This window comes from Myotis yumanensis, unplaced genomic scaffold (assembly GCF_028538775.1).
Source record: "Myotis yumanensis isolate MYYU_CA2020_CCGP unplaced genomic scaffold, mMyoYum1.0.hap1 SCAF_8, whole genome shotgun sequence".
NCBI lineage: Eukaryota > Metazoa > Chordata > Mammalia > Chiroptera > Vespertilionidae > Myotis > Myotis yumanensis.
Genome location: NW_027223759.1, coordinates 381,708 through 401,055, shown reverse-complemented (window position 1 = coordinate 401,055; position 19,348 = coordinate 381,708).

Genomic DNA, 19,348 nt, shown 5'->3' with positions numbered 1-19,348 from the left:
AGCTCCCCCATGCCACCCACACCCCATGCCACCCACACCCCATGCCACCCACACCCCATGCCACCCACACCCCACACCCACACACAGCCCATGCCACCCACACCCCATGTCCACCCACACACCATGTCCACCCACACCCCATGTCCACACGCACCCCATGCCACTCACACCCCATGCCACCCACACCCCATGTCCACACGCACGCCATGCCACCCACACCCCATGCCACCCACACCCCATGTCCACACGCACCCCATGCCACCCACACCCCATGCCCACCCACACCCCATGCCACCCATACCACCATGCCACCCACACCCCATGCCACCCACACCCCATGTCCACCCATACCACCATGCCACCCACACCCCATGCCACCCACACCCCATGTCCACCCACACCCCATGTCCACCCACACCCCATGTCCACCCATACCCCACACCCACCCACACCCCATGCCACCCATACCACCATGCCACCCACACCCCATGCCACCCACACCCCATGTCCACCCACACCCCATGTCCACCCACACCCCACACCCACCCACACCCCATGCCACCCATACCACCATGCCACCCACACCCCATGCCACTCACACCCCATGCCACCCACACCCCATGCCACCCACACCCCATGCCACCCACACCCCATGCCACTCACACCCCATAATACCCACACCCCATGCCACCCACACCACCATGCCACCCACACCCCATGCCACCCACACCCCATGCCACCCACACCCCATGCCACTCACACCCCATAATACCCACACCCCATGCCACCCACACCACCATGCCACCCACACCCCATGCCACCCACACCACCATGCCACCCACACCCCATGCAACCCACACCCCATGTCCACCCACACCCCATGTCCACCCATACCCCACACCCACCCACACCCCATGTCCACCCACACCCCACACCCACCCACACCCCATGCCACCCACACCCCATGCCCACACACACCCCATGCCACTCACACCCCATGCCACCCACACCCCATGCCACCCACACCCCATGCCCACACGCACCCCATGTCCACCCATACCCCACACCCACACACACCCCATGCGACTCACACCCCATGCCACCCACACCCCATGCCACCCACACCCCATGCCACCCACACCCCATGCCACTCACACCCCATAATACCCACACCCCATGCCACCCACACCACCATGCCACCCACACCCCATGCCACCCACACCACCATGCCACCCACACCCCATGCCACCCACACCACCATGCCACCCACACCACCATGCCACCCACACCCCATGCCACCCACACCACCATGCCACCCACACCCCATGCCCACACACACCCCATGCCACCCATACCACCATGCCACTCACACCCCATAATACCCACACCCCCATGACATCCACACCCCATGCCACCCACACCCCATGCCACCCACACCCCACGCCCACACACAGCCCATGCCACCCACACCCCACGCCCACCCACACCCCATGTCCACCCACACCCCATGCCACCCACACCCCATGCCACCCACACCCCATGTCCACACGCACCCCATGCCACCCACACCCCATGCCCACCCACACCCCATGCCACCCACACCCCATGCCCACACGCACCCCATGTCCACCCATACCCCACACCCACACACACCCCATGCGACTCACACCCCATGCCACCCACACCCCATGCCACCCACACCCCATGCCACCCACACCCCATGCCACTCACACCCCATAATACCCACACCCCATGCCACCCACACCACCATGCCACCCACACCCCATGCCACCCACACCACCATGCCACCCACACCACCATGCCACCCATACCACCATGCCACTCACACCCCATAATACCCACACCCCCATGACATCCACACCCCATGCCCACACACTCCCCATGCCCACATACACCTCCATGCCACCCACACCCCCATGCAATCTTCAGGAGGAGCAGAGCTCTTTAAACAAAAATTGATACTCACTGTAAGAGACAAGAGATGCTTATTTTGGCTAAGAAAACACACTACATTATAGGTAACCTTCATTTTACGTCTTCAAATAGAATTAAATACTAATAGAAATTAGTATTCAAATAGAAATCCTAACAGAAAACCATCTGATCATTTATAATTGGTTTGTTTACTAGTATCATGTATTGAATCTGGAGAATTCTTGATGCATTCTGGATAGAAATCTGTTATCGGAAATTTAATTTTAAAACATTTTCCCAACCTGTGATTTTACTGTTCTCGATCTTTACTGGAGCCTTTTGAAGAACAGAAGTTCTTTATCTTGGTAAAGTACAATCTATCACATTTAATGGGTATGTTTTTGGTGCCGTATCTTAGAAATCCTTGCCTGACCGAGATCACAATCGTTCTTCTCTGTGTTTTCTTCCAGAAGTTGTACAGCTTTAGAGGTCACAGTTCGTGGTACATTCCATTTTTTAAATTTGCACGTGATGCAAAGTAAGACATTAATACTTTGAAAAACATTAACCCTTTCTCCGGTAAATAACGTGGCCCCATATATGGTCAATCCTAAACGTCCAGCTGACGCTGAAGGTCAGGGGAAGGAGACACTGAGCTGATCGATGAGGGTCCAGAGGCACAGAGCTGAGCTGCACTCACAGCAGCCCTGGTGGACGGCAGGGCACGCGGTAGACACAAGCAGTCAATAGCGAGGGCTACTTTCTTGTTTGCATTTTAAAGAAATGCCTGTCACTGAAGGAACGATCAGTCATGTAGCAGTTATTTTTTAGTATCAAACATAAGTATTATTGATTCTAAAGGTTCGAGTAATGAATTAGAAAAAAATTAAGGTTGATGGCCCCGAGAGGTAAATATAGCACCATTGCAGTAACCATGGGATTTAACGATATTTTTCCCATATGCCCAACTATGACCCATTCTCAAACAGTAGTAATTTGATGATGACTTACTAAGAAGAATAGAGACCATTCTTAAGAAACAGTACTGCTACCTCTGCAATTTGATTTGCCATCGGATTCGTTTATTGTTTATAGAATGAACAAGTCTTTGTTCAAAGTTACCTTTGCTAAATGAAGTTGCAAATGTAATCAGCTTCTTTGTGTTACAATAGAAAATCCCTAATTATTGCTTTTGTATCAACACTTAACCATGCAATAGCTGAACACTGGTGGGGGAAACATACCTCCAGAGATGTTTTATTTCTCAGATCTGCATGGGAGAGTCAGAGAGAGGGAATATCTGGATCCAAACTTTCCTGATTCTTTGTAACTTTTGTGATTTATTTCCTACTCAACTGTGAGAACATGGAAGAAAAAAACAATTGTGTACCATTTGCCTGACTGTTATGAGTCTCAACATTATTTAATATTGGAAGCATATGCCTAAAGGGGGAAAATAAATAAGGAGTATGTTACACTTGTCTGATTCTTTTGATGAATTTTTCCTCTGAAATCACTTCTTTCCCAGGGTTTTGCACCTTATGTACATGATGTTTAATATGTTTCTATGTATAACCCCCCTGATTCAAAACTAATTTAATTTTTATATGAACATGATCCATTGTGTAACTTGGATAAGGCTTATGACTTATTGTGTCAATATTTTATAGTATTTTTGTCTGAAATTAAATATCACCCTGTCATTTCTCTTTGCTTGTTTTTTGTTGTTGCTATCTATATAATAAAAACCCAGTGGTCATAACGCCGTAACGACCAAAGACCGGTCACCAGGAGGTGCACTGAGCACCTCTTGGTCCCTCCCCCAAGGCCCATGAGCAGTGGCTCTCAGGACGGGTGGGGTGGGGTCTGCTAGCGGTGGAGACCTATGAGCGAGGAGACCTACCAGCAGCAGAGGGTGGGGTGCGAGCTATGAGCAGCATGGGCGGGGCGGCCAGCTGAGGCAAGGGGAAGCGAGCTACTCGCACACGACTTTGTGTGCGCTGGGCCTCTAGTATGATATATAACATTGTACACACACACACACACACACCCTCCCCTCTTCACTCCACTTTGCTTCCCAATGGAATGATAGTAAGAATGACTAAGTCAGCCTATGAAATCCAACCAGCCCCTCCCCTAGGTTGGCGGTTTCCCTTGTTCACGTAGCCCCATGAGCCTCTTTACACTAAACTCGTGATTCAGGCCCCGCCCACGCACTCACTGGCAGGCGGTGTCGCTCTCCCTCCGCACAGACGCGTTATAACTTCTGGGAAACCTGGCTTGGTCCCACCAGGCAGGCCAGGATCAACATTGACAGGTGGTTTGTGTTTTGTTTTTCTTATAAACTTAGACTAGTGTCTCCTCCCTGTAAGAAAGAACTGAAAAAACAAAAACAAAAACAAAAAACTAATGGACTAATTTCACTTTGAAGGAAACATCAGAGGCGAGGGAAAAACTTCTTAGATTTCCCACCTAAATGATGGGAAATAGAAACAAGAAGAACATATTTGACATTACACGTTATTTATTTATTTTTAAATATATTTTATTGATTTCTTACAGAGAGGAAGGGAGAGGGATAGAGAGTTAGAAACATCGATCAGCTGCCTCCTGCACACTCCCCACTGGGGATGTGTCCGCAACCCAGGTACATGCCCTTGACTGGAATCGAACCTGGGACCTTTCAGTCCGCAGGCCGACGCTCTATCCACTGAGCCAAACCGGTTTCGGCAACTACACGTCATATAGAAGATAGTTAAAGTGCAGTAAATAAATGAGGGTTCCTAATAGGACTCTGCCATTTTTTAAATTTTTTAAAATATATTTTTATTGATTTCAGTGAGGAAGGGAGAGGGAGAGAAATAGAAACATCAATGATGAGCGAGAATCATTGATCAGCTGCCTCCTGCACGCCCCACACTGGGGAGCGAGCCTGCAACCTGGACTTGTGCCCTGACCGGGAATCGAACCGGGACCTCCTCGTTCATAGGTTGATGCTCAGCCATGGAGCCACCTCGGCCAGGCAAATCTATCTATCTGTATTTCCCATACATCTGTGCTTTATACACAATGTGGTGAGGAATTTGCTCCCTTCCCAACCACCCATTTCTCTTGCGGGGGCACTATCCCCGCCGTGGAGAATCAGGGGCTAGAGTGAGTGGGTGCACAGCAGACTCAGCATCACTACAGCAAAAGGTGCCAATTCATTCCTTTACATAAAAATACAAGAGGTTATGAAACAACTTTTGGAAAATATCGCAACAAATTTCAAATAATTGTTTATATTTTCATGAAGGAATATTGTCCTGTCAAATAAATGTATGTAAAATGTCCCTTAAAAATAATAAAAATAAAGTGATATTTAAATTTTAGTTATAACTCCCCTACTCCAGGTACCCACATGAGATTCTGGCTCAATAAAATACTTAGTGAGGAATAACATTAATTTCCTTAGGAAGCTGGAGGGAAGTGATATATATTTAAAGTTTCATTTAAAATTTTAGGACACCTATTAAATATAAGAGAAGGCATACATTTTTCTGGACAAAAAGATAACTATTTTTATTCATTAATAGCCATTTGCATTAAATATATATTCTGGATAGTTTTAAACTGAAAGTTAACTCTGCATCAGAAGTGATACCTCAAGCAAAGTGGAAATAGAATGTTGTAATCTTGAATTTCAGAAAATTGCTTCATTAATTTATTTCAACAGTTATCTATATACCCTTAACTTTCCCTTTTCCCCATTAAATCTCGCTTTAAAAGATCAATTCCTAATGAAAAAGTTTGTGCTCCTCTTACATTGCTTAGAGCTGGAAACATTCCAGCAACATAAATGAAGTTCTCCTTTTACCATTTGTTCACCGTGAATAGCCTTAGCCACTCAGTGGCCATCGGAGCTATATCTGAATATGTAGTCCATATTTGTCTTTTATTATTTGAGTTTTGCATGACGGGCAAAGCTATACTTTAAAGCTGTAAGTTATGCTATGCTGGTAGATGAGGCCAATGAGGGTTTGCCAGGGTGTGCTGATGTGACTAACCATAAAAGCCCAGCTGCTCACCTTCCAACCCCCCGGGCATCAGCGTCCTGCGAGCTGCATGCAGCCCAACTTAATGCAACACAAATACCTTTTTTAATTGTTATCTATCTCTAACCGTGAACGCAAGCTACTTTAAAGATGGGACAATTTGTGTATGATCCCATGGAATGCAACAAGTTCACATGTTTGTCAAGATAAGCCAAACAAATACACATAAACAATCCAGTGACTGTTTTAAGCCCAAGAAAAATAAAATACTTAAGAACATATAACATACAAGTTTGATCATTTCTTCCAAGCGCTTGAATAACATAGCTTTTAAAAGAAGTATATACCCATATATTTTTCACATGAATAATTTATCAATTGGAAAAGACATAGCCTTGCTTATGAATTATAATGCTACAGACTAAGTGAAATAAGCCCTATTACTTCATATATTTTACTTTTATAGTCTTCACACCCCCTTGTGCACCAAAACTGTTTCTTAATGTTTTCTATACCATAATGTTCTTGAGTAAAAAACAGAAATGAAAAAAAAAAGTTTGTGCAAAGCTGTTGAGTTGTTTGATGCAATTCAACAATGAACCTTTGTCAAAAGCATTTTAACATTAACATCCGATATTTAGTATTTGCTGTGGGTGTTTTATTGCATCATTTACTCTGTGCCTTACATCAGGCATTTAAACTCAGAGAGACACAGTTCTTTTACCCACTTCTCTGATCCAGTGTCGTTAACTTTTATTGTACAGATAGCAATTATTTGAAGTACTCTATTTTGAGATATACATCACTCAATATAGAACCGTGATATCTATTCTAGTACTTGAATACCCAACATAGTACTTGGTGGCAATTTATATATAGAGGTAGATAGATGATATATAGATAAAAAGATGATAGCTCTAGATGATATAGATAGATATATATAGATGATAGATTAGATAGATATAGATAGATATAGATAGATAGATAGATAGATAGATATGATAGATAGAAATAGATGATAGATGAAGATAGATATAATGCGAGGCAGAATTATTTTCTTTCATGGTGATGACTATATCTCTTCCTTTATCTTTGACAAGGATAGACCCACAAATATTCTCTAGATCCTTCCCCTTTGATTTTCCTATTTATTCACACACAGATGTTTTAGTCAAAACCAAAATAACCTGATGTGCAACCGCACAAAACGTTGCTGCAATGCCTGCCCTCTAGCAATGGAAATACTCTGAATCACCTGTCAGACTTCGCTTCTGCCTGAGCTCTCCCGGGTTCTCATGCCACATTTCTCATGCTTTGATGATGCAACTTGGTTTCTGTTGTCTCACCTAGCCCGCTGGTCTAATGGCCAGGCTGACTATTATGTTTGGTTTGATTGACAGAGTGCTCATATAATTTATGATCTAAAACAGGGTCATTTCAAATAGTGAATGGAATGCTAGTGTTAAATAGACGGGAAGTTAGAAGCATTCCTCGGAACTGTCCGGGGAAACTCGGGTGAGTGGCCACATGATGCGACGGCCCCTTCTGGCCGGGATTTCTGGTACCTGCCCTCCTCTCTCTGCACTGGCGCAGGAACCAGCTACTTCTCCCTGACCCAGGCCTGGACTGAGTAACACGCCTTTAATTTCAGGTGCCCACTGGAGAAAGGAATATGTAGCTTCTCAAATTAACACTTATCTACACTTTTCTGCTTTGCCCAAGGAGACCTTCAGGTCAATTTCCCCTCTAACAGGTCTCGTCTTCTGTTCTAGGGTAGACAGCTCTACCACCTTCACACCTGCTAGTCACCTGTTTGGAACTTTTTCTGTGTTCCCTTAGGCAGCAGGTCTAACTTAGGTTGGGAAGCAGAGATCTGAACCCTTTACACAGAGTTTTCAGAACTTGCTACATGGCCTTTGATGAGTCATTTATTCTGTGCCTTACATCAGTCATCATAAAATTAGTCAGTGTATAGAAAGTTGATTTCCTCAATTTAGGATTTTTTATGATTTTCTGCAGCAAAAAGAAATCCCTTTCAACTTCTCCCTGCCAATGAATTGCTTCCAGAGTTGGATTATACAAGGATCCTCTGTTGTCATCAGCATAGAAACTAAAATTAGAAATTTCCAAGAGGGAACATAGAAAAGAAGGAGCCCCCCACCCCCACCCCCAAAAAGAGATTAGGTACCAGCTTTATTATCTAGGTCTTTGCTTGGACAAACATTTTGCTTGACATTTCTAATTGTACAGGACTGCAGTCCGTCAGCCTAAGGAAAAACATTAAAAAACTTCTAGCACCAGCCATTGTTTATAAATTAAGTGTATGTTCTGAGTTCTATGTAAGTATGCATTTTTAAAGCAGGGTTATGTAATAATAGATACCATTTACTGAGCATGTTCTATGTGAAAGTTTCTCTTCTGGCATGTAACGAGAGTCCATTTCATTTAATTCTCAGGAAAGCCCTATGAAATTGATTGTTATATGAACCTGGAGCAAACTTTAACTCTGAACAATGGCACTTCGAGTACAAAAAATTTTCAATCTCATAAAATTATGGATTGAGAAATTTTCATTCATTTCCCTGCCCCTAGGCTTGACTCGACATAAAACATTCCAGAAAAATTAAAATGTCATTTTTTTTAAAACCTTCAGGGAAAGTAATTAACTTTTCTCCCTTGGAAGTTAAGCAATTTTTACTGTTAGCAATTTTTTTTTCTATCTAGTCTTGATTTTCTTTACCCTATTTTATCTAAAACAATAACTTCTCTAACGTTCATGGAAATTATATACCACTAACATATTTCACATGATAAATTGTTAAATATAAGGCCACTTTTAAAATACTGACGCAGAGAGGGTTAATGGTGATCAGTAGCAACCCTGCCTTCAGTCCAGCTAGTGGAGAAAGTAGCCACTACGGAGAGTGAGGCCGAGACCTTCACATCTGGTGGAGTCCCAGATACTCTAAGTGGTTGCAGCACTGCAAACAGAGAGGGGAGCAATCCTGGCATCTGCTTCTGAAAATGAGTGACCAGAGAGGAGAGGAGTTGGGGGAAGAAGATGGAGAGACCCGTGCACAGGCAACGTGGGGGCGAGCGGTAGGAACGCCACTGAGACGGACTTCCCACCGGGAAGCAGCCGGCCCCTCCCTACCTCCCCATCACTGTCGCAGATATGTTGTTCTGTATCTCATGGGTTAAACATTCATGTCTCGGTCACTAAAACCAGTAACGTTATATTACAGGGAGCATTACACACTCACCAAGTGCACCTACCTATCACCAAAGCGTAAGAAACGGTGTCGGATCCTGAAAGTGACCCCACAGAAAGAAGAGTCAAATCCACAAAAACACTTTGACAACTGGGCGCTTTCTTGCCTTTCAAAATAGCTGGTAGGCACAAAGATATGAAAACACATTGGTGTGTTTACTAGATTATATTTAATTTTCATAAATCTGATTCACGACATAGAATTAATTATAGCAGAGCTGAAAAGAGGTTTTTTGTTTTTTGTTTTTTACCAAAGTTGTTCGTATTTTTTTCACATTTCTTTGACCTTCATCGTCCAATTGATAATGCTAGTAACCAACACAAAGGCATTTTTAGGATAGTTAAAAATATATATTTATATCTTCAGAATAGATAGCACAGAAAACTGTTTAATAGTATGCAGTAGTATTTACAGAATTTTCAGATAAAACAGATTGTGTTTATAGCACATTTTAGAAAAGCTAGATTAGTAAACAAGTTTTTGGTTTATAAAATCCCATGCAGTCCAGCTGGCATGGCTCAGTGGCTGAGTGCCAACCTATGAATCAGGAGGTCACAGTTCAATTCCCGTTCAAGGGCACATGCCCGAGTTGCGGGTTCAATCCCCAATATGGGATGTGCAGGAGGCAGCCGATCAATGATTCTCTCTCATCATTGATGTTTCTATCTCTCTCTCCCTCTCCCTCTCCCTTCCTGTTTTAAATCAATAAAAACATATTTTTAAAAATCTCATGCAAAAATGTCAACATGATGCTTGAGAGTTTAAGTATATTTTATTTTACATAAAAACATTTAATAAAAGAGGAGGCTACAACTATACTGAAGCTTTCAATGTTTAAAACTAACCAATTCATGTCAACTTTTTAATATCTGGATGGAATCATGTGTTGTTTTTGAGGTTCTTTGGATTATTTATTTATTTTAGAAATGATGTTAATTTATAGACACACAGATCCTTAAAAAAACTTAAGCAAGACCCTCCCAAAGGAAAGAGAGGTGTGAATTATTTACATAAGAAGAATTCGATCTTCTCTATAAATAGGCCTTCTGAGAAACCTGATCAAGCTCCTCAGTCAACTCAGGGGTCCCATTGGAACAGAAAATAAAAATAATTCTTCAAGACCTTAGGGCCACATTGACCAGCACTGTGTGTCGCATATGTAATTTTAAATTTTCTAGTGGAAGATTTAAAAAGCAAAAATAAACAGATGAAATATTCAAAATCTCATGTTAATGTATAATCAACTGAAAAATGATTAATGAGGCATTTTGCTATTTTTCTTGTGCACTAGTTTTGAAACCATACGGACCCATGGAAAGGTGTTTGGATCTAAATCTGGGTAGAACAGCGAATCACTGTGATGTCTGAGAGCAGCTCCAGGGCCAGGGATTTGGGTGGCACGAGAATCAGATTCTCTGATCTGGGAGTGGAGGCCTCTGTCACTTGGGCTGGTTTAACATTTTCGAATCATCCTCTCAGTTCGATGTCCCTATTTTAAACCAACAAGCCAAGTTTTGTCCTTACAGCCTCGGATAACCCAGAGGAACCACCAATCAGTGAGATCTGTTTAATGTCCGTAGTGATCCACGCTTGATTCTGCAAACTCTTTACCAGCAGTCTAGAAACTTCCTTTCCAATCTGATTTCCCAAAGAGCCATTGCTCAAGTCTCCAACCATCAGAAATACTGAGCCACAGCCAACACTTTTCTGTCTTTAGAAAATACTACCTCTAAAGGGAACCTTTTCCTTAGAGATGGGAAAAAAAGGCTACTGCAGTATTTGAGTAGAGGAATTCTGAGTATTCTAATCTGAAAGTAATTATTTAGAATAGAAAATTTTAATGTTGAAAGAAAGAATTCAACTACCATTTGCTACAAATGGAAGAGAGAATCTCAATATTAAAATGCATGTACTATATACAATAGGGGCGTATTATATACTAGAGGCCCAGTGCATGAAATTCGTGCACTTGGGGGGTCCCTCAGCCCAGCCTGCGCCCTCTCACAGTCCAGGAGCCTTCAGGGGATGTCTGAATGCTGGCTTAGGCCCACTCCCCGGGCCTAAAGCCAGCAGTTGGACATCCTTAGCACTGTTGCAGAGGCAAGAGAGGCTCCCACCACGGCCTCTGCATTCGCCAGCCATGAGCCTGAGCCTGGCTCCCCCACAGGGAGAGCGCACTGACCACCAGGGGGCAGCTCCTGAGCTGAGCGTCTGCCCCCTGGTGGTCAGTGCACATCATAGCAACTGGTTGTTCCACCGTTTCATCGATTTGCATATTACCCTTTTATTATATAGGATGTCTAGCAGTAGGACTTTTCATTAATTTTGAAACGAGCTGAGATTTTCCATTTATCCTTCATATCACCATACTGCCCCCAATTAACATTCCATTGCGCTGGGCTTAACTGTTGGAAGGATTTCCAGGTCTGTGTCTGTGCTACTGAGGTCATGGCGCCTGTCACAATCCTCCGAATATAATTTCCTATTCACAGTGGTTTTTCACTGTAGCATTTCTTAAACATTAAAGACCATAAAAGAGGTTAAAACACATGCCCTTCCATTTGTCACTGTTTGGCTTTTGCATTATTGAAAGCGTTTAACCTTTCATTTCCTGGAGCAGACACTGTTGAAAGGCATGTGAGTTGTGTAGTAACTACCCTACGGGTGGCTCTCTATGCCTCCAGGAAAGCCCCCTGACATTCACGATTTAATCGTTTAAATCTGTGCTCTTGTAAAGGTCACAGAAAAAAGAAAATCTTCAAGTTACTAAATATAGTAAATGTGGGCGAAAATTCTGTGAATTACTCTTTTCAAAAGAAATCTAGTACTTTCTAGAAGTGTTGAATAATTAAAAATGTACATGAGGAGTTAACCTCCTTACGAAAATGTCTTTCAAAAACTGCTGATCCATAAGGAATCCATGTGACATACAAGTCATCTAAATCATGATTTTAATTACAGAGAAAACATCAGGCGTCTCTGAGAAGCCTGTGCCACCGTTTCCGCGATCACAGTGTCAAATCCCAAGTACATTTGAAGGATTGATTGCAGTTTCCACTATTAACTTGGTGCTCGCTCACAGAGAAGAAAAAACAACTATGCCAAGAAACTCCCGTTAGCATATTCCAGAGCCATTTTCTGGTAATAATGACAGTGTGTTTTAGACTTCAAAAATCCACAGAAAAAGTAGAAAATCTTTTTCAGATTATTTATAAATATATGGTGCTGGTCTTTCAGAAAAAAAAATACACACTATTAAATAGCTGCACTTTTCCAAAGCATGCTATCAGAGGAACTGTATGGCAAAATATTCCTTATTCTTACAGCAAGGGGAAGTATATCATATCATGTTTCTAATAAATAACAACTATGCAACTGTTTTTAGTAGTAATGTTTATCTGGACAATTCAAATTGTCACAAAAAAAAACTTTTACAGAGAAAGCTTCCATATTTACCCACGAAGAATGTGTCTCTCATGTTTTAAGGCTAATCTCTTTCTTTCTATCCCCTGGTCTCCAAACGCATTCAGAAACATAATTTTATGCATCTCGTTAGCCCTAGGATTCTAGCACGAAGTCTGGAATACACCAGGGTCACGTACCAGTTAATAAACTAATGCAATACTTGCGATCACTGACAATATGTTATTTCAAAACTGTTTCCTGTTGAGGTTGAAACCATGTGAGCTCTATGGATACTAGTAATCTCCCCATTCCCACCTGGAGAGAATAATAATCATATCTGGATTTCATTTCTTCCCAAACCAATGAAAACTCAGCAATTCACCTGTGGGATCTTGGTCACCTATGATGACATCAGAACTTAAGGAGGTGAAGATAATCCTAAACCCAATATATACCTATACATTATTATACGAAGTAATCCATTGCCTACTAAGTCTGCAGAATATGAAAGTATTCTATGGAAAAATTATGCATTGTACCATAAAATGCATTTTCAACACATTCAACTGACAACATATTAAGTGGTGTTAGTATCTTTAGTCATTCAGGAAAATACCAATTGAATCGTCATGAAATACCTATACATACTCACCATATTGGCTATATCTATACATACTCACCATATTGGCTATATCTATACATACTCACCATATTGGCTATATCTATACATACTCACCATATTGGCTATACCTATACATACTCACCATATTGGCTATACCTATACATACTCACCATATTGGCTATATCTATACATACTCACCATATTGGCTATACCTATACATACTCACCATATTGGCTATACCTATACATACTCACCATATTGGCTATATCTATACATACTCACCATATTGGCTATATCTATACATACTCACCATATTGGCTATATCTATACATACTCACCATATTGGCTATACCTATACATAATCACCATATTGGCTATATCTATACATACTCACCATATTGGCTATACCTATACATACTCACCATATTGGCTATACCTATACATACTCACCATATTGGCTATATGTATACATACTCACCATATTGGCTATACCTATACATACTCACCATATTGGCTATACCTATACATACTCACCATATTGGCTATATCTATACATACTCACCATATTGGCTATACCTATACATACTCACCATATTGGCTATACCTATACATACTCACCATATTGGCTATATCTATACATACTCACCATATTGGCTATACCTATACATACTCACCATATTGGCTATATTTTATGCCTGGAAGCAACAGACATTGATGGAGATGCAGAGTAACAGGGACCCCCATGCCAGGCCGGTGAGGGTTTAAGTTAGCACATTGGGCAAGGCATCTGTCATCACCAGTAATGTTAGCTCAATGCATACATGTAACTAAGCAAGTCCACTCCTAAGTATAAAACCAAAAAAGTGTGCCTTTCTGCATCAGGACGCATGTGTGGGAATGCTAACTACATTATGATAGACAACAGCCAAACTGAGAGCAGGTGAAACCTGTATCTGCAGTGAATGCACAGATAAGGTGTCAGAGCATCCAGTGAAGTTCTGCGTGACCACGACAATCGCTGGAGTGCAGCAATAAGAAACACATGGTGGGGCTCAAAATGAAATGTTTAATGAGAGAAGAAGGAAAGAGTAAAGTAATGAAAGAATGAGAAAGAGAGAGAAAGAAAAAAATGAAAGAAAAGAAAGAGAGAAAGAAAGAAAGAAGAAAGAAAGGAAGAAAGAGAGAAAGAAAGAAAGAAGAAAGAAAGAAAGAAAGAAAGAAAGAAAGAAAGAAAGAAAGAAAGAAAGAAGACAGAAGTATTAAAGAAAGAAAGGAGAAAGAAAGGAGAAAGAAAGAAGAAAGAAAGAAGAAAAAGACAAAAGAAAGAAGAAAGAAAGAAAGAGAAAGAAAGAAAGAAAGAAGAAAGAAAGAAAGAAAGAAAGAAAGAAAGAAAGAAAGAAAGAAAGAAAGAAAGAAAGAAAGAAAGAAAGAAAGAAAGAGGAGGGAGGGAGATAGGGAGGAAGGAAGATGATTCAGGTTTTGAATATGGAGAATCACCTTCTCTGTATATTCACATGCTTGCATGGAGGGCGGGGGAGAGAAAGAGAGAAAGGGAGAGAGAGAGTTTGGTTTTTAAAATAAAAACAATAGCCCTAACCGGTTTGGCCCAGCGGATAGAGCATCGGCCTGAAGACTGAAGGGTCCCAGGTTTGATTCCGGTCAGGGGCATGCACCTTGGTTGCAGGCACATCCCCAGTAGCGGGTGTGCAGGAGGCAGCTGATCGATGTTTCTCTCTCATTGATGTTTCTAACTCTCTATCCCTCTCCCCTTCCTCTCTGTAAAAAATCAATAAAATACATTTTTAAAAAAACAAAAAACAAAAAAAATTATAAGAAAATAAAATAAAAACAATAAATGTATATTTTTATGAATACACAGAGAGGAGGCAAAATATAAAGAAAAGCAAGACAGTTATAATCATAAAAGTCAGGCCCCTTGAAGGGCAGGCTCTGGTCCTGGCGACATTTCATTGTTGACTGGACGTCTGATGCATAAGGACCCTTATGCCATCACTCACTGTGGAGCACATCTCTACACGTGTGTAATATTTGTTAATATAGAGAATTTAAGAATTCATGTTCTCTCCAGCAGAAAGAAAGTCAAATTCATGAGCAAAATGCCAGGCAGTTCTCAGACTTCTCCCGAGCAGAGCTCAGTGAAAAATAAGAGTGGAGATGTTACAGAGTTCACAAAAACACCATGTCCCTACTCATCATATTCCCCACATTTATAAGGAAAACAGATCTGCCTAATGAAGAGATAACAACACCGAAGACAAGGTTAATGCGGCTGAAAAAAGTGCGAATAAAAATGAAATAAACACAATCTTAAAACTAAAACTTGAGGGAACTACTGATTCTGGTGAAACTGTACCTTCATCACATGCATTCAGAGGAGCGAAGCAACCCTGGCTCCATGCCTGCCCACTGTCTCCACAGCTTAGCCATCCACACAGTACACTGAGTTCTACCACTCGTCACACACAGACCCGGGTCAGAGTGGGGAACACACACCACACACAGACCCGGGTCAGAGAGGGGCCTGTCAGGGCTGGTCCCTCAGAGAACCAGGCTGAGCAAAGACCTCTCTGCCCCATGGGACCTGGGAAACCACACAGGCTTTTGAAATGTCCACTCACATGACTTTTGGGCAGAAGCCTAAGGCTCCATTACACTTGAAAGGGGATGTCCATGAACTGAACTGTGCCCACCCTGCCAGCCCAAGTCATGAGATGAAAGACTCCTGCCCCCATGCATGTGCTTGGAACTAAAGCTTTCAGGGGGTGATGGAGACTAAACGAGGTCATAGGAGGATCCCTGGCCTTCTCAGAAGAGGGAGAGAAAGAGAGGAGAGGGGAGGGGAGGAGAGAGGAAAAGGGGGAGGGAGAGGGGGAGGAGAGAGGAAAAGGGGGAGGGAGAGGGGGAGGAGAGAGGAAAAGGGGGAGGGAGAGGGGGAGGAGAGAGGAAAAGGGGGAGGGAGAGGGGGAGGAGAGAGGAAAAGGGGGAGGGAGAGGGGGAGGGGAGAGATCTGTCTCTCTCCTGTGCACTCTGAGGACACCCTGAGGACTGGTGAGAATGCAGCAGGTGAGGCCAGGGAAGGGTCTCCCAGACATGGCCCCGCTGGCTCTCGGTCTGACATCCGTCCCCCGGGACTGGAAGGAAACAAATGTTTGCTGTTTAAGCCCAGAGTCTATGCGGTTCTGCTCGGGCAGCCTGAGCCGACGACGACGACAGAGATGGGAAGTACGTTCCACCATATGCTTGGAAAGCCGAGAGCCAGAAATATTTATAAAGCACACGAATGCATACCATAATTATAAATATTTAAAATGTAAAATTAAAGATATGAATAACAAAATTTGGCAGAACAAAGAGATGGGAGTAAGGCAAACGTGTGTTGTTAATTTGCTCATTTTTCACAGCAGAAAACAGTAGATGTTATAAAATTTGGAAAAATAGTTAAAAACATAACTCTGAAACTAATAATTTTGATATATTTTTTTTAAGTTCAGAAGGACTCTGTTCAAATATAACATCAGTGGTGATTCTGAGCGATGGTGCTACAATTAAGTTGTGAAGGAATATAATTTTAACTTCAACAACTTCTCTAGTTTCACTTCAGTATTTTTCCAATGAAAGTATAAAATTTAACATTTATTTTTACAAAGAAACATGTTTTGCATAATTTAATTTTTGTGTGTCTATATATATAAAAGCCAGGCAACTGGAATGACTGGAACGACCAGTCACTATGACGCACACTGCAGCCGGCCAACTGGCCCGAACAGGCTCCAATCGGCACCCCCAACCTCCCACAGCCCCTCCCACAGGACAACCTTGCCCACAATCAGACCCCCGACCCCGATCATGGGTAGGGCCTGCCAATTGCCGCAGGCCCTCCCCCCGCTGGCCCCACCCCCAATTGCCCCCCCACCCTAATCGGGGGTGGGCCCGCCAGCCAACCTCCCACGTCCCCTCCCTCTGCCAGCCCAGCCCAGATTGGCCCCCATCGGGGCAGGCCGGCCAGACCTACCCGTGCATGAATTTGTGCACTGAGCCTCTAGTTTGTATATATATTGTTCTCCCTCAATCCTTCATTCATCCTCTCTAATTCTGTATCACAATGAATACCAAAAGTGTTTTCTTAAAAGTACCACAAAAGAACAAAAAGAGATTAAAGGCATTAAATATGTTAAATTAAAACTGTTTCACCAATACAACCAGAGTAATCATATAATATTTAAACTTTTGATTACTTTTAAAATTTTTTTTCTTTTAATATTTTTAGGAAGTTCATTTATGCTGTGCCTTACATGTTTTAAGGGGTAGTTCTCAAATTAACCATGACTCCTTCAACTTGATGTTCTTTTATTGACTTTTGGCAATTGTTCTAGAATTCCTAACCTTCCTCTAAGTCAGCGGTTCTCAACCTGTGGGTCGCGACCCCTTTGGCAGTCTAACAACCCTTTCACAGGGGTCGCCTAAGACCATCCTGCATGTCAGATATTTACATTACGATTCATAACAGGAGCAACGTTACAGTTATGAAGTAGCAACGAAAATAATTTTATGGTTGGGTCACAACATGAGGAACTGTATTTAAAGGCCCAGAAGGTTGAGAACCACTGTCTAAGTCATAAAACAACTGAAAATATGTAATGTTGTAACTGCTGATGCAATGCAGCACATTTTCAGTAATTTAAAAAAAAAATCATGTAATGCTATAAACATGAATTAATTTTGTATACTCAGCTCTGCTGTCTGCTGTCTGGAAATGGCTTTCCTTATCGGTAAATCCTGTGCACATAGTGGATTAAGACAAAGGGCTGAAATCACACATAAATGTCTTTGTTTTAATTTTCTTGTAGGTTTTATCATAATTAGTGTGTCCCAGTATTTCTCTGCATTACAAGAAGCACCAGTCATCTTGATAATTTTAGAACCAGTTTTTATAAGCGTTTGCACAAATATCTTTCACTTACACGTAGAGGGATTGTGGCAAAATGAAGAAGGAAGAATTCAGTGGTGATTCTGAGCATTGGTGCTTCAATTAAGTAATATTTTCAGGAAAGTAATCTTCAAGGTCAGGCACCTTGACCTAAGGTTCATTCAGTAGTTCTGGACGCTCAATCACATTTAAAACATTTAGTCTGAGATCCTATCTTTGTTCTGTTTGCTGCAGCTTTAGTCGTCAATAGAGAGGATCACATTCTTAGCATATTTCCCTCATAAAAGAGTCCATAGGCCTTCAAAGCAGGGGAATGAGAAGAATCAGGCATAGCTGTTGTTTTTTAAAAAATGACTTGAGAGAGAGAGGAAGGGGGAGGGAGAGACAGATTTTTTAAATTGATTTTAGAGAAATAGAGGAAGGAAGAGATGGTGAGGGTAACATTGATTGCTGTTCCACCCCTTCTTGACCCCTGGGTGTGATCAGGACCCACAAGGTGCTGCTGTGCATTTGTGATTTCGATGCTGAAAGCTAAACCTTCTTTTAGAAGAACCTTAGATGACTAGATAACAGAGGAGCAGGTAAAACAGATTTAGGGAAGGTCTCAGTAAGAAACTTCTTTAGGCTACAAGGAATACTTTTTGAGTGATCAAAGCTGTTAACACTTGGAGTACGGGAAACGAGTTAAGTCGGCTCGCGTGAATTGCGCGTACTCCGCGGGAGCCGTCTTTAACTCGGTTCATATAGATTTGCGGTGGAGTGCGGGAAACATGTAAACTCGGGCCGATTGTAACTGCGTATTACCAAATATTTGTTTGTAATCCACCCTTTTGGTGGATGGAACAAAACCAAAAGACAGAGCCATCTTATATTTTGGCGGGAAATTCACCCGCACTCCAAGTGTTAATTTCTGACCATGACAAATTGTTAACAAATTATCAGACATTATAAGATGTGTAATAAATACAATAAAAATTATTTTGGCCTACAGTGTGTCCAGAATTGAACTATATTATTTCCTTATTGCTGTTTTTTACATGTGCTTGTGGTCTTTTTAACACACTTTAACAGGTTTGTTAAAAAGAAAAAAAGAAGAATATTCTACAAGGTCAGTTAATTTATTCCTTCTGCA